Consider the following 15,470-nt stretch of genomic DNA (forward strand, 5'->3'; position numbering starts at 1 on the left):
TGAAGTGCATTCGTTCGGGAGAGATGAGGGTGCCTTCGACAGAAGAATTAACGTACATCGCCAGCTTGATTTAGAATGTGACGGCAATAAAAACACATGTACGTTAGAGTGTCCCAAATACCCTCCAATTTTTCCTTTTTAGCTCAGTAAGCAAAATACAGAATACGATTGTATAATGATATCCTGTGCTGACTCGACGTCCACGTATCTCCTAAGGAAACCTGTTAAGAACTTTAGGTCCAATCATATAATACCTTAGTACATTTTTAAGTATACGGAACTTATGATTGAAAAATGTACTGGATGTTACCCTTGTATCAGATAATATTAGCGAAAGGATATGTGACTGGAAAGTGTTGGATGACCACAGCTTTTCTGATCATCTTGTCATCCGTTTTTTTGGATGATGGTTACCCTTATGAATTATACATGACGGCAACTCTGGACAGCTGTCAAATCCGATGAATATGAGTGCATCAGGGAGTATCTTTTGGTCGTTAACGGAGAATCATCTACACAGAAAAATTATTTGAATAATAAACATTTTGAAATTAAGCCTTACCCAACTCGCCCATCCTTTGACAACCGTCAAAGGGTGGGCAAGGAAATTGTCTGTGGGCTTAACAGAAGAAAGCCCGATTGGGATAAATTTCGCAACAAATTCTGCACGACCATCCTCTCCAGAGCTGAAAACGAAGTGAAAACTGCGGAGGATATAGACATGGCCCTAAACGACTCGCTGATAGCATGCCTTAGTGCCATACCAAGGGACAAGCGGCGACCGCCATTGTGAACCCCAGAACTGTTTGATCTGAGGAAGGGTTGAAGAAAACTCTTCAAGGGCGAGGCCCAGAACAATTCCTGTGTGGAATTCTGCAGCTCTGTGGAGGATACATCTGAGGACTCTAGGCTAAGGAAGATCCTATCCTCGAAACCTATTATGGTTGGATACATTCAGAAGTCAGAGAAGGTATGGACAATGTCTGGAGAAGAAACAGTAGAAATACTCGTTGACACACATTTCCAGGAAACTCTCCAACGGACAACGTGGCGCCAGAAGAGGTTGTCACTGCTATGCATTTGTCGGAGGTTGTTGGGGAATTGTGTCTGAAATCCCTTGGGTGATAGAAAGTTACGACTGGTTTAAATCGCCAGGCTCTGATGATGTATCACCGATTGACTTACAAGCTTTGTCCCTTTTGGCATAGGGAGATATACTATGCTTGTATCAGCAAGTCGTATATACCTGTGGAACACAAAGATCATTTTCATTTCAAAAGCAGGAGATCCTTATCATCCTATTTGTCAGCCATCCTTTATGCTGAAGATTCAAGAGAGTGTGATAGAAACATATCTTAGTCAAAGATCCTTCGACAACAGCATGCACATAGTAAGAGCAGGTCCACTGAAACAGCCCTTCACAACAATCGGCTACATAAAAGGTTCTCTCGCTGCCAAGGAATACACAATTGTAGGTAGCATCTCTTGACGATGTTGTGGGTGCTATCTGTGATGTAAAACCAACATCAATCATGAAGGAGGGTTTCTATGCAACAACACTACCGTAAGAAAGTTTAGTAATAACGTAGGTTAGGTTTAAGTGGCAGCCTGCCATCAGACTCAGACGACTTCGTTCATTGTGATACCACAGGAACAGGAGACGGAAGACGCCTTCTAGTTCCAACCGTCGAACCATCAAAATCGGTTTAAAAAGACCAAAAACTAGCGAACATCTGCTGAATCAGACAAGCTCTCAAAGAAGTGGGTATCTAAAGTGGGACACCTTAATTGATCCAATCCTAAGACCTAGAGACTGGATAAACCATATGTTAAGGAACAGGTGGATAAATTGCGGGTCCCATAACATAAATATATGGAAGAAAGTGGCACAGGGCACGCTACAGGGGGCATTTTATCACCACTACTTTGGTTGACCACCTTAAATAACTTATTACGGATGCTGAATGAGGAGGCATTTGAACCTGTTTGCTACGCAGACGATGTGATAATACTTCTTAGGGGTATGGTTCCGAACAGGCTATACAGAAGGGCAGAAAAGTCCTTCCGTATGGCATATGACGGGGCTAGACCCAGGGGTCTCAATGTTAACTCAAAGAAGGCTGCAATATGCCTGTTCACGAGGAAGACGAAGGTGGGCCAATTTGACGCACGTTTCCTCAACAAAACGATTTCGATATTAGACAACGTGAAATACTTAGGAGTGATCTTGGATAGGAAACTTACATGGATGTGTCACATTCTGAAGCGTACTGAGAAAGCTAACAGATGTTGGGCACTATGTAGATGAAATGGGCCTGAATCCGAGGATAGTCAACTGGCCCTACAGAAGCGTGGTGAGACCAATACTTACTTACGCCTCAGTATTTTGGTGGACTGCTATGGAGAAAAGTGAAACATAAGGACCATACAACAGTTTTAAATAACATATTGTCTTGGCATAGGCGGAGAAATGAGGACCACGCCCACTAGGGCACTGAAGACTATTCTCTATATCCGACCCATTAACATGCAGAATAAGTGTGAGGCAGCCAATGCGGCTGTGAGACTTAACGCGATGGGAGAATGGATTGAGGATGGGAGCTCATACCATCGCGGTATAATCGAGGCGACAATAGGAAACCTGGAAGGAAGGGAAGAGGTTTCCGATCGGATACCTGAGAAGACACTTGAGGTCGAGTGCGAGACACTGCTGCCAGCGGCACAGTCTTGGACTGACGGAACCCTAGTATTACCATATGGAAGATCATGTTACACGGATGGATCAAAGCTAGAGGACAGAAAGCTTGAGAACCCAGGTACTGAGATCTGTTGAAGACCGCCTGTCCATAATAAGGTCCTGCAGGCGGTGGTGGTGTGGTGCTAACACGAGGGCTCGAGTGTGAACATCTTTACGGACAATAATATGGCCATAAGAGCAATAACAACCAGGACGGTAAGATCACAAACAATCTTGCACTGTCAAAATTGGATTACCGCCTTCTCTGACGATGGCACAATTCGGATCGAGTTTTTTTTTTTACTTTTTAGTTTTTAGAGCGCACAACAAACCGATTACTGGCTTAGGTGTATGTCCCTAGTGGCAATACGGGACACACACGCAGAAGATGTTCTATAGTCTCTTTATCTTCGACGTCCTCACAGCTTCGGCAAAAGCCACACTAGACATTGTTCATACTTCCTCGGATTTCTGTACATAACCCACCGTAATACGTCTCGAGGTCTCTGCTCGCTCTTGTATTTTCTTAGCTTAGCCTTATAAACGTCCCAATCGCGCGGTGGCTTTCGCTCTGTTGAAGAGGTTTCTGCAGCCGTTCCTTAGACCAACCAGTGCTGGGGTCCCCGCAGCGGTCGCTGTTTGCCCCTTGGTTTGGCTGCTGACACAAGCGAGTCATTCTTTCGTGTGATTCGCCTGACCATTATGTCCCTGTCCTCCCCAGTTTCCACTTCTTTTTCATGTCTCAAAGGGATATCCGTGCCGAATGTGTGCCGAAATTTACCCCACTCCGCCTTTCTTCTGTTTAGCCGAGGGACCACTCCGAAGCACCTTTTGAATTCCACCCAACAGGATGACCCACCCACACAAGGCTTGTCGGGTCTCTTTTCGACGTCTTCCTCTCTTACTTCGACCGCGGTTGGCTGCAGTCCGACAGACTTTATTGGATATGTAGTCGATTGTTCCTCAGACAAGTGTTCAGCAACAACTGCTGAGTCGTCTTCTGATTTCTCAACCCTTCAGCTTAAACGTGTTGAATCCGTAGGATACAACTCCTTTAGACCTTTTGAGGTCTGCGGAACAGTCGTAGTTTAGTACGAATACTGCATGTCTCCAGTCGCCATTAGCCTCACCAATCTATCAATCTTCCAGTCGGTGGTTGAAAGATTGGGATTACATTCTTTTAGTCTCCCAAGTGTGGATTCAGGATATGAGGGAATCCTAGGTATCCAAGCGTGTGGCATTGGTCGAGAAGGAATATCTTCCTTCTTGACTAAATCCAATGCCAAGCTTGGCCTGATCTCGCCAATCTTTTTTAGGCTGCAACGATACATTTCAATCGAGCGTTGATCCCCCCAGACCAATTGGTTTGAATCGATCCCCATAACGACCTGCAACACCAACAAACTGGAGGAAGCCCTGCCAATTCCGCAAGAACTTCGTAGTATACAGATGACAGTCCATTGACTATTGCATTCCAATTGTTCCTAGGTATGCAGCCCTTATACTACCATCAACAAGCTGTCCTTACCGACGTTAGCAAAGGTCCTTGGACCTATATTAGTACTGTTCGCCTTAGTTCTTTTGGTGACCGCAGCTTTTTGGCTGAATGCGGTGCCGTTTCCGAACCTAGACGTGTAGCCTGCTTATCGGTGAGAGTTTTAGGATCAATAAACCTGAAAGCGACGCGCCTATTATTGTTCTAAGCTCTTAAAAAGCGTATTGGTTTTCTAGAGAAAGCGAATGTTCTAAGCAAATTACAGGCAAAGATAGACTAAGTTCGGCCTGGTCCTTAAGACTCGAACCTGGTGTCAGCAGGGGGTGCAAGTCTCCATGGGAGAAGAGAATGTTTCATTTGCTGAAATCGCAAAATGCCTGGGTGATTTGCTGTACAGGAAATTGAACTTCAAATCAAACATTTTGGAAAGGGGGAGAAAGGCAACTCTTGCCCTATACAAGAGAACGCATAGATAGCGCATGTGTATCATGCGCTATAATGCTATATGGTGTTGTAGTTTGGTGGACGGCGCTTCAAAAGTCCACCTTCTGTTTAACACTTATCTGGATCCAAAGGATGGCTTGTTTGGGCATCAACGCCGCACTGAGGACGATACCATCTGATGCACTGAATTTAATGCTTCTGGACATTGTGGCTAAAAAAATTGCCGCGAACACTGCAATGAGGCTAGGGGACCTTTCTCTTTGGCGGCTATGGACACTGTTATGCTGTTATGCTTAATGGAATGTCCGATGTTCCAGGCAGTGTAGATTACACCATGATCAAAAGTACTGTACCACTATTCCTGAGAGAAGTGATTGGAATACAATATAACTGGTAATATAAGTTACTAGACTTCATCACGGATGGTTCAAAACTAGACGACCAGATGGGTTTTGCGGTGTACTCTAAAGAACTAAGACTGGTCATATTGAGAAGGTTACCCGACCACTGTGGGTGTATCAAGTGGTGATCAGTGCAATTAAAGAAGTGGTGGAATGGCTAAGATGTAATGCAATAACGACGATTGGCACAAATATCTTCTCAAACAGACAGTAAGCCATTAAATCTCTGAGAAACATATTCCTGAATTCAAAAACCGCCCTCGACTGTAGCATATCTCTCAACGAGATGACTGAGTAGTTCAAAATTCATCTGTTCTGGGCCACAGATATACAAACAAACAAATTTGCCCATGAACATTCCACTAAGGAATAGGAGCAAACTTCTCATATATTAATGAATATAGGCCGATTCAAGTTTAAGCTCAATGATGAGGGGCCTCCTTTTTATAGTCGAGTTCGAACGGCGTGCCGCAGTGCGACACCTCTTTGGAGGGAAGATTTTACATGGCATAGTACCTCAAAAATATTGCCAGCAATAGGAGGGGAAAACCATGGCCAAAATTTTTTTCTGATGGTCTCGCCAGGATTCGAACCCGGGCGTTCAGCATCATAGGCGGACGTAATAAACTCTGCGCTACGGTGGTCTCCGGTGGCCCAGAGATATCCCAGGGAATTGTAGAGCAGACAAGCTTGCGAGACAAGGAACTGCCTTACTTTTTTTCGGGGAACTGGAATTTGTGGGTAGCCTCTAGTGACATGAGAGCTTAGTCTTTAGGATTAGGCCCGAGGGGCAGCGAATGACAAATGGTCACAAAGTGGAGGTTTTAAACACTCCAAAACTTATGTGGACCAATCTAGACTTGAAGAAGTCCACGCTCTGCTGTCCTTGGCTACAACAGACGTCTTAGTCATAATGTCCGTCATGATTGGCAACTGTCTGATCGGAAAACATGATGACAGAATGAAGGTTACCAGTCACGACTTCTGTAGAAACTGTGAGGACGTTGAGGAAGAATAGACTATAGAAAATCTGCTGTGTGTCCCGTACTGGCAGTCAGGAGTTTAACTTTAGGTTCTCGTTTCCGTAGTAACAAGAAGATATATTCCTTCTCCTGTTTCTGTAGTATCACAAATGACGAAAACGTCAAAGTGGGCCTGATGGCAGGCGGCCACTTAAACCAAACTTAGCCTAACCATGGCTAAAGAACCAACTGCACCCAGTACAACTTCTATAGCTGGGATAAAATGTACGATTTGACTTGGAATTTCTTTTTGATTCGTCTTAGCCAGATCCGCGTGTCCGCATATCCTTTTTGTACCGTTTGTCTGTCAGTCGCTTTTTTGTCGTTAAGGCGGAGATCGCATTTGTTAACCAAGCATTACGAAATTTTCCACATATTACTTTCGTAGAACAAATATAGCTCCCATATATATAATTCGCCCGATTTACACTTATAAGAACGTAGTTACTACAATTTGCACGAAATTGGGTATGGAATATTTTAATGTAAAATCATGTGCCAAATTTCATCAAAATCGTTTCAGATTCATGTGTGTGGCTGACAAATAGAAAAAGCAGATCGACACGTGCCACTGATTTCTCTCTAGGTTGTGATGTAAGAAACAAATAGAAATGTTTGCAAAAACTTAGTTGAAACCAATCAACATAGTTGAAAACAATATGTGTATTTTGCGTACCAAGTTTTTGTCAAATTAGGCACAAATTGCAGCTTATCGTTGAGTTTAAACCTAAATTGGATAGCACTCATTGATATGTGACAAATGCGCCCTTTTCCTTAGTGGAATGTTCATCGGGAAATTTGCAATCTGGACCGTGCTTGGCACCATTGTTGGAAGTCATAACTTAACACTCCGTGCAAAGTTTTAGAAAAATCAGATAACAATTGCAGGACTCAGGATGCCCAATCAATCGGTTCATTAGGATCTTTATCGGGTTATAGACCGTTTTGGACCGTACTTGGCATGGTAGATGGAAGTCATAACAAAACACTTCGTTCAAAACTTCAGCCAAATCGGATAACAATTGCGGCTTCCAGGGGCAAAAGAAGTCAAATCAGGAGATCGGTTTATGTGGAAGCTATATCCAAATCTGAGCCGATATAGCCGATTTGCATACCCAACAACCTGCACTAATATGAAGTATCTACGCAAAAATTCGAGCCAATATCTTCATTCGTTCAAGTGCTATCGTCATTTCGGCAGGCGGTCAAACGGACCGACATTGTGAGATGCCGATCTAATGTCGAGACGATCAATAATATATACTTTATTGGGTTCTAGATAAATATTTCGGGGTGTTACGAATGGAATGACTAGATTAGTATACCCCCATCCTATGGTAGTAGGTATACAAATGAGAAGATACTTCAGGCAAGAAAAAAATTAAACCCGGGGAGAGAGAGACATCACGAAACATTGTGTTGCAACACTACAATCAGGCCAAGCTCTCGTGGAAATTTTCTTAGTTTGACCTTGAAACAGAGAATTTTGTGAGGGTGTTTTAAATACTGTATGGCCACCGTAGCGCAAAGGTTACCATGCCTCCCTATGACGCTGAACGCCTAGGTTCGAATCAGAACATCAGAAAAAAGTTTCAGCGGTGGTTATTCCCTCCTAATGCTGGCGACATTTGTGAGGTACTATACCATTTGGTATGGCAGCCATGTATAAACTTCCCTACAAATAGGTGTCGCACTGCGGCACGCCGTTCGAACTCGGCTATAAATAGGGAGACGTTTAAACTTAAATTAGACAGCACTCATTGAGATGTGAGAAGTTTGCCTCTGGTGTTTAATCGAATGTTTATGGGCAAATTTTGCAATTTCTTTTAAATATGTTTTTGGAGGCCCCACCGTGGTGTCAGGGTTCAAATCCCGGCTAAACATCAGAAAATTTTGCAGCGGTGGTTTTCCCCTTACTAATGCTGGATACATTTGTGAGGTATCCTTCCATGTTAAAACTTCTCTACCAAGTGGTCGGATTCGGCAATAAAAATGAGGTCCCTTATCATTAAGCTTTAACATTAATCGGACTGCACTCATTGATACCCTCTGTTCCTTAAGAGAATGTTCATGGAAAATTAAGTATTTAGTAGTATTATATGTATTATGTATGCATCTAGAATTACGAAACATTAACCCATGCGAAATACGGTACAAGTGGGTCACTTATCTGGTTTAGACACCACATAAACAATTTCCAGATTAAAATTCGGTTAAAATAAGTCAATTTAAAACATTGGCTTGCGTAACGCATACAATGCAAAAGGGTCGATAATGATGAAAACCGGAAGGAGAATTTTGGTTTCAGGAATCTTATTGTAATTAAAAAATTTAACATACCATAAGATTGAGTTAACAATAGGTAGTCCTCGTATGTGCATATTTTTAGCTGTATTTAATATTGACATCCTTTACAACTTGAAATAAATTTGTGCAACTTGTAGATCACTTGGAAATAATTGATATTTTGCCCCCGTGTTCTTGCTTATGCATACCCATGTACTGTAGCCAGATACTATAAGGAACATGATTGCCATGTTCTTGCCCATGTATTCGAATTTTCCGTTTGAGACGAAGTAACGGACCAAAGGAGAAAATGTCAATCAAAGTTTAAGAAGAAAAATGCATACGTATCCTGAATTTCATTCTTGTTATTATAGTCGTTATACGTAAAGACATAAAGTATGTACAGACCAAAGGATATTCGTGTGTACACATGTACATTTATACGTATGTATATGTTAAATACATACATATGCACTCATATTTCATTCATTTCAAGTGTGTTTCAGCATAAAATTTAAAAATTTTAGGATTGTCTTACTGCTGAATTGTAAATTTCTCTTATGTGCTGTTGATGTTGATACGGAGTGGAGGTATGGCCGCACCAGCACAGAATTTGCTAAATGATTTGAATTTTTTATAACTGTTTTTATTTATTATTATTGCGTTGTAATTTATTGGCATTCTGTTTCCCAACATACTCCAACAGTAAAGTATATGTGAACATATATAAACTTTCCACAACTTTTGTTGGTTGAAATGTTATACCTGGCTAAGAGAAAACTCTCTCCAAGGATATGCGATGCAGATGCATGATCATGTGCAACTACAGAAACGTTTACTAACAATCTGCATTTTATTTTACACTAGCTGAACCTGGTCCGCTCCGCTGCACCTTCTTTTACAATAGATGGAACAAAAGTGTCCTTTAAATATTTATTTTCGACGATTAGATAGCTTTTAGTGAAATACCAAGCTACGAAAGTGTTATATGTACGTCACTTGATTTAGAGTATAGGTTAAATTTGGTTGAAAAGAGGAGGCGGATATTAATCCACCCCATGCCACGATGGACATACACCTAAGCCACTAATCGGTTTGTTGTGCGCTCTAAAAACTAAAAAGTAACCTCGAAAAAAATCGAAGTTAGGAATTCCGTGCTACTTACAAAATCCTTTCTTCGGGTTATCGAAGTCTATTAACTTGATTTAACCAAGGACTTGCATATAGTCGAAAGGCAGATAAAGTGATGCCAGGTATGCTCCACCGTCTCCCTGTCTCATCAATGTTGCACGTTGATAACTCTGGGGAAAATACATAATTTAAAACCTTATGACATATAACGCAGGTCCTTGAGCGAGTACTAGTGCTAGCATAGAATAAATGGTAGTTGATATTGTTCAGTCCAGCAACTTTCATCCATGTCGTCCATGGCTCCTGAAGTATCTTATAACTGTCTTCAACCTGTTTTTGAACACTCTCATAGTACCCGATGAAGTCTGGAAAGGACCCGAGTAAGGGGGTGTCGTACCTACCGATCTCCCTTCTCTTACCGGTAGCCAAGACACTTGAGGGACTACTCCTCCCGAGACTCGTTCAAAAACTGCATAGCACAACAACTGCTATACATGCCATCACCGCACATATATGCCGTGTGATAGGACAGAGTAGTTTTGCCTCAATTCCTAAAGACGGTGTTGTTGTATGTCTCAACAACACCGGTTTTGATATAAAGCGAAAAATAGCACAGACCAACAGATGCTTGGAGTGTTTGAGAGAAAGATTCTTCGTAAAATTTATGGGACAGTTTGGATTGATGTGTAGAGTATCGGCGTCGTATGAACCACGAACTGCATGAGCTGTATGACGACGTAAAAACGCAAATGTTAAACGTATCAAAATACAAAGATTGCGATGGCAATGTCAATTTATCAGAATGAATGAAGAAGCTCCAACGAAAAAGTCTTTTGAAGACGAAAGACAAAGTGGTGAAAGATATATCGAAACTTGGTGTCAGAGATATTAGATGGAGCGCAGAAGACCAAGGCGATTGGAACGCTATTCTAAGTGTTTTGTCATAGCCAATTGAAGTAAAGTAAAAGCAAATAATTGTCAATTTGGTTTATGTTTTAATGTGTCTAAAAATAGGATTTAAGTTGTTAGGCGTTGTGTAAAAAATGCTATAAAGGTATACGGAGATAAGAAATAAAATAATAATAACTATTCAAACCATGTCTCTATTTTGGCTCAAATTGGAATATCAAATGATATTTTCTTTAGTCACTGAGAAAAAACACAATCGGCTTATACTTTCAAACAGTTGAATGTAGATTTTTAAGAATTCTCAGATGATTGTGTGTTTCTTCTAATGTCCCTCCATCCAGGGTGTAACCACAATTTCCATTTCATGTTGACTACCATTGGCATTTTTTGGTGTGCCAAAATGCCATTGTCCCTGCCAAAACAAATCATTAGATACTAATGTTATCAAAAGCAATGCGTATTGTGGTAATGCTGAACAAGTTGTGGTAGACTGATTGAAATTTCAATGGCCACCTACTATCAACCATAACTGTGGCTAGAGCGTAACTACTTAAACGTTTCTGCAGAATAAAACTAAGTACAATCTAAATTTTGTGACATAAAAATCCATTTGGGGAACAACTGTTCATCATCTAAACTAAAAATGTACAAAGAGCATGGAAAGGATTTTGTAGAACGTTAAGAGCGTCAAGGCCCTACACAGAAAAAAAAATATCACGAATATTTTTTCAATTAAAAATTTAATTGAAAATAAAAATGTTTTCAATAAAAAAATTATTGAATCTGGAATTTTTTCAATTACGATCCTGATTGAAAATTTTGTCATTTTCAATTAAAAAATTAATTGATTCAATAATTTTTTTAATTAAATCTTAAAAATTTTTATATTTAAAATGTGATTGAAAATTGTATATTTTTCAATTAAACAATAATGACAGTGACCAAAAGAAAAAAAAACTGGTTGTCTATCCAGCTTGTCACTCGATTCGTTCGCCAACTCATTGAAAACAACTGATTTTAAAGAGGGACAACAGTTGTTTTCATTGTAAGGCAGTATGTTTTTACAACCTTTTTTTAATGGAGGCGCAAATTTTTTTAGGCCGTTCGTTTTTGAAAAAGTCAAATAGCTCAAAGTTTTGTTAAATTCCTTCTGTATATCGAAGATAAAACTCTCCCCCACAGTCTTTCGACTACCTCTTTACATTTCTACACGCATTTCTTATTAATGATCACAATATTTATATAAATGGTAAAACGGCTTCTTTAGAATCAATCTAATTAAAACATACTCTAGATAAATGTGTTTCTGCTCGGTTTACTTCCGCAATGCATGCAATTCATAGTTACTGCCTCGCTACTCTTTCATTTATAATTCGGGAGACACTATTTTCTGTTTCATTTTTGGAAAAAACCCCGGGGTTTTTTTGTTTCTAAGGTGTGATCATGGACCCATACATAAATCTAAAATTTGTGTTCCAGAAATTTTGCATATGTAAACCATGTTGCATCGAAATCGAGTGCGCGCCCTATAGAGCCCGCTTTTTACAAAAAATTTAATATAACATTTGCAAATTTTCATCATTGGAAATTTCATTATTCAAAAAAAGAAATTGCGAAAAGCTGCTACAAATACTGGCCAAGCTATGTACCATAAAGAAGTATGTTTGGTGAATTGGCCTTATGATAGTTTCATATTTCTTTTTAGCTGCAAAATTTAACGCTGAACAAAAAATCCATAGAGTTCAAAGTTGACGAATGGCGATAATTTGCTGTAGGTTATATATAGGATGAAAGGTTAATAACAGGGATTCGGAGCCGAGCGGAGCCCGGGGCGGGAGCGAACATTTTAAAACCCGAAACGGAGCTCCGCTTCAAAAACAATTTTGAATACAAATTTTTTGGTTTACGAAGTGACAATAAGTCAAATATATGTCTCGTTGCTTCATATACAGACACAAAGTGGCGTGGCTTAACAAAAAGTAGAAAGTGTGATTTTTATAGCCACCACCATAGGATGGGGGTATACTTATCTAGTCAGTAACACCTCGAAATATTCGTGAAAGACCCCATAAGGTATATATATATATATATATATATATATATATATATATATATATATATATATATATATATATATATATATATATATATATATATATATATATATATATATATATATATATATATATATATATATATATATATATATATATATATATATATATATATATATATATATATATATATATATATATATATATATATATATATATATATATATATATATATATATATATATATATATATATATATATATATATATATATATATATATATATATATATATATATATATATATATATATATATATATATATATATATATATATATATATATATATATATATATATATATATATATATATATATATATATATATATATATATATTCTTGATCGTCTTATGCATACACATACAAATAATTACCGAACGTCTGTCGACCGTAACCGGAAATAGAATTCTGCAAAAACAAAATTTTACGTTCCGTTTTCGTGTCTCCAGATCTCGAAATGGTTGCGTAATTTTGCAAGTCACCTTATGATACCCAAAAAATACGAAACGGACATGTTTACCGATTGGGACAATATGGGTATCAAATATGAGGGCCGATCAGGATAGAATAGTGTGTGGGCGACAGCGGCAGCTAGTGAAGCACCTAAGGAGGAATTGTCCACATCGTACATGTCACGTGTCCTGAGGAAGAGTGCTTCTGCTTTCTCACCTGACCCTGGATGCATACGGAAGCTCAACATGACAAGTCTAACGAATCTTGTGAGGATGAACTCCTGGCGGAATCAGAAGACAAGGCTATCGCAACAGTGGTGGAAGTTCTGGATCCTGACTACTGGTCCGGTTTCTGCAGATAAATCCGCCTCCGCGGCACTAAAGGTCCTCCCGATAGCAGAGGGATTTGATGTGGTTCTTATTCAGAAACCATGGGTGTGTGGAGGAATGGTTCGTGGGCTAAGAAATCTGGGATTTAAACTACTCAAGGGTAAGGGAAATGGGAGACACAGAGCCTGTATTCTTGCAAAGGATTCAGTAGTAGCCAGCCTTGATAAATAAGTCTCAATACTGGCTGCATTCTCTATATATGCACACGATTCAGAGATGTCGCCTTCAATCCTTAAGGTGCTAGTTAAAGCTGGTCATTGTAGGAAGTGATGCTAATGCACATCACCAGATATGGGGAAGTTCGGATGTCAACGCAAGGGGTGAGCTACTAATTGAATATTTTATAAGTTGCAATGTGGCGATTTGTAATAAAGGGGTAACCAACCTTTATTATCAGGAACAGGCAGGAGGTACTAGATATTGCCTTTGTATCGAAACATATAAGTGGAAGAATATATAAGTGGAAGAATATGCCACTGGGATGTTGTGGATGACTACAGCTTCTCTGATCACCGTTATATTAGTTTAAGCCTTGGAGAAAATACTGCGGAAGTGGTCCCTCGGCTAAACAGAGGAAAGGCGGATTGGGATGAATTTCGGCACAAATTCTGAGCGTCTATCCCAGAAAAGGATATGAAAACTACGAAGGATATAGATATATGGTCAAGCGGATCACGAAGCCCCTGCTAGTATGTCTTAGAGCCTAGGGGCAAACAGCGTCGGCCATGGTAGACTCCAGAGCTGGTTGGTCTAAGTAAGGACTGCAGAAAACTCTTGGGATATTTATAAGGCTGAGCTAAGATAATATAAGGGCGCGCTGAGAAAGGCTCAGAACAAATCCTAGGTGGAATTCAGTAGCTCCGTGGAGGATACATCCGACGCCTCTAGGCTAAGGAAGATTCTTTCCTCGAGACCTATTGCGGTGGGGTATATTCAGAAGTCAGAGAATGTATGGGCAACTACTCGTTGATAAAAATTTCCCGGGAAATTCTCCAACGGACAACGTGGAGAATTTCCCGGAAGTTATTGCATTCGTCGGAGTTTATTAGGGAAAATGGGTCTGAGCTGAAAATCCTTTGGGCGATAAGAAATTTTGACTCCTTTAAGTCGCCACTCCCTGATGATGTTTCACCGGTTGAAATACAAGCTGTGTCTGATAGACTGGTTACTTGGCTTAGGGAGATAAACTCGGCTTGTATCAGCATGTCATATATACCTGTGGGATGGAGGGACACGAAGGTCATTTTCCTTCCGAAAGCCAAAAAACCTTACCACACAAGGAATAAAAAATGGTAGCATTTCTTGATATTGAAGGTGTTTTCAGTAATGTAAAACCGACGTTAATCATGAAAGAGCTGGAGTTTCGAAGCATCAACACTACTGTAAGAAAGTTTATTAATAACTTTTTTACTAAAAAATGCATTACGGCAGGCTTGTGATCTGTAAATCTAAAAAGCAGAACCACGGCAGTGTGGATTACAAACTACCTGATATGATAAAAAGTACTCTACTACTATTTCTGATAGAACTGATTGGAACCACGATATCCCTGGTAATATAAGTTACATAGACTTCTATATGGATAGTTTCAAACGAGACGATCAGGTGTGATTTGGGGTCTAGAACTGGTCATATCGAAAAGGTTACCCGACCACTGCAGTGTGTATCAAGCAAAGATCCTTGCAATTAAAGAAGTGGTGGAATGGCTAAGGTATAATGCCATAACGACGATTTGCATAAATATCTTCTCAGACAGCCAGGCAGCCATTAAATCCCTGCAGAACGTATTTCTGAACACAAAAATCGCTCTCGACTGTCGCAGATCTCTCAACGAGATGGCTGAACAGTTCAAAATTCACCTGTTCTGGTTGCCGGGCCACAGAGATATCTCAGGGAATTGTAAAGCGAACGAGCTTGCGAGATTAGGAACTACCTTACACATTCCAGGGATACTGGAATCTGTGGGTATGTCTCTAGCGATATGCAAGCTAAGTTTTCAGGACCAGGCCCGAAGGGCAACGAATGATAGATGGTCACAAAGAGCGGACTGTGGCAGTCCTAAACTATGTAGTCTAATCTAGACATGAAGAA

The 15,470-nt window shown here is 39.9% G+C and overlaps 1 protein-coding gene across 5 annotated transcripts in view; it reads right to left on the reverse strand.

The window, feature by feature from the left end:
• The window catches only part of LOC106085531 (serine/threonine-protein phosphatase 2B catalytic subunit 3), a 107,678-nt gene that overhangs the window by 4,068 nt on the left and 88,140 nt on the right, over positions 1-15,470 (reverse strand). The window lies entirely within an intron of this gene.

This window comes from Stomoxys calcitrans, chromosome 4 (genome assembly GCF_963082655.1).
Source record: "Stomoxys calcitrans chromosome 4, idStoCalc2.1, whole genome shotgun sequence".
In the NCBI taxonomy this organism is placed as follows: domain Eukaryota; kingdom Metazoa; phylum Arthropoda; class Insecta; order Diptera; family Muscidae; genus Stomoxys; species Stomoxys calcitrans.